Source organism: Sander lucioperca, chromosome 6, assembly GCF_008315115.2.
Source record: "Sander lucioperca isolate FBNREF2018 chromosome 6, SLUC_FBN_1.2, whole genome shotgun sequence".
Classification (NCBI taxonomy): domain Eukaryota; kingdom Metazoa; phylum Chordata; class Actinopteri; order Perciformes; family Percidae; genus Sander; species Sander lucioperca.
In genome coordinates this window covers 36930532-36932869 of record NC_050178.1, presented here as the reverse complement: position 1 = coordinate 36932869, position 2338 = coordinate 36930532, and positions in this window count along the sequence as shown.

The following is a 2338-nucleotide window of genomic DNA, read 5'->3' as shown; positions in this document are numbered from 1 at the left end:
CAAAACCTTTCTTTTTAGTAAACTCTATGTACACAAACAATGTTGTCAAGTCTTTCGTTAAGGTGTAGAGCCCCTGGTGATACTTGGAGCAAAGTTGTCATGTTGTGTCGAGCCTTCTTAGTGTTTTAAAAATAGCTATTTTGATGCGATCATAGTGGTGCCCCTAGCACTCCCATTCAAAAGGCCATTTGACCGAAAAACGAAGATACGGTAAATCTTAAAAGTGGCGCTTCCGTCCTAATTATGCTTTTAAACTAAAGTTTGACTCAGGTACATTCACAAAAAGACCCTAGGTTGTATTTTGGGGAGAGTTACACTTTAAAGTACTGAAATACACGATGGGCATTAAAAAAAACATAAGACTTCACAGAACTGAAGCCTGCTGTCACGCTGTAAAAGAAAGTCAATTTCTTTTTTTAGCCAATGTGAAATATGTGACTTAATTTTTTACTTTGATATTTGTGTCGTATGATATGTTTTGAAATTATTTGTGACAAGCATCTTCTGAAGGAGCTAAGCCAGAGTTTGTCAGGTACAGTTACACACTGAACTATATACATGTAGGTTTTTATGTTTTATCTGATGCTCTCGCAGGGTATCATGTCATTTCAATCAGCGCTTCATCTTCTATCCAAATGTTTGAATAAAAGATGAAATATGTCAAACTGTATGTTGTGACTGTTGTGGATGTTTCTGTGTTCAAACTTTGTTTACAAACATGTTTCTTGGCTGCTCAACAGCTGGTTATGAATCTTCAACATTGACCGTCATAATAATGTTGTTTAACTCTTTGATCTTCTGATAACTTGAATGACTTTTGGGAAACTTTTAATCACTCCCTCTATATGTATCTAATATATATATATATATATATATATATATATATATGTATCTATAGATTTACTCAAGTAGCTGGAAGTTAATGTACGTGGATCTGGAAAAATCTGTGGAGGAACATTATATAATAATTTAACACTTTCAACAATTAGAGAAGATCTCAGGTAGAAGTACACATAATACTCTTAGGATTACAAAGGATGGGTGTAAAGGTAGCCAAAAATTTGGGGAAATTAGCAAGCAGATAAATTGAAAAAGAAGACTATGTTATGTCTGCTGCTGGTACCTTCCCATGTGTTTAACCTTTTCACTAGTCTGGATCAAAGGAAGTCCATTTCCAGGATAATCACCTGAGATCCGGTCCCTCACCTTCCTCTCTCTGCTAATTAACACACAGAAGAAGAAGTTGCTTTTTCCAACAGCAATCTTTTTCCCCACAGAGAAGATGGCTTGAGTCGATCCGGAGTTTAATGGTTAGTATGATGAAGTTATTACCGGTATTTATTAAGGGTTTATACTGCATAGAGGAAGTTTTGGCGCCCCTTAAAGAGGTTTTAGCCGGCACCAGAGGAATATCACAAGCGCCAAAACGTCTGATTTTCAGATGCGAGTAGGGTGACCAGACGTCCCGAAAAATTCAGGACAGTCCCGAAATCCAAGCAGTTGTCCCGAATCCTGCCCTAATTGTCCCGAAAATTAGAGCGTCATAGAAAGTCTCAAAAGCAGACTCAAGTAGTTTTTTTTTTTTTTTTTTTTTTTACTCTTGAGTAGTTAGAGTTAGAGAGAGAGCTAGTCTGATAGAACATTAAAAACTGTTCATGGTGATTGAGTCATCCTGCAGCCAGCTCCCTTCGGCTGCTCATTGGCTGCAACAGTACGTATAGGCGGCTATAGGCGCGAATTTTCATTCATTCATTTTTTAAATGGAGGCTCAGGCTGGTGTCCCGGGACCCGATCAAGATCAACACGTAGCTAAAAAGCAAAAAACGTCTCTGCAGGTACCGGGAGGACTGGGTAGGGATATATCCCTGGATTACTGCAGTTTTACGCGATGCAAACAAAGCTTTTTGCAATGTATGTAGGAAGGAGTTTGGTATTTCACACGGAAACAGAACAGCTGGCAGGTTTATTACACAATCACAGTGTAACACACTACTCACAGAATTATTTTACCTTACATTAGAAAAACACCCCAAAATAAAATAGAGCTCTTTCATTTAGTAAAAATGAGGAAAGCAAAATAAACTGTCCTTGGAAAATAGAAAATCACTCTACCCGGGTAGTAAACAAAAAAAAAAAAAACACATTCAAGTTTCGTGTACACACACACACACACACAGAGGTACATACACACACACACACACACACACACAGACACAGGTACACACACACACACGCACACATAGGTACACACACACACACACACACACACACACACACACACAGAGGTGCACACACACACACACACACACACACACACACACGCACAGAGGTGTACACA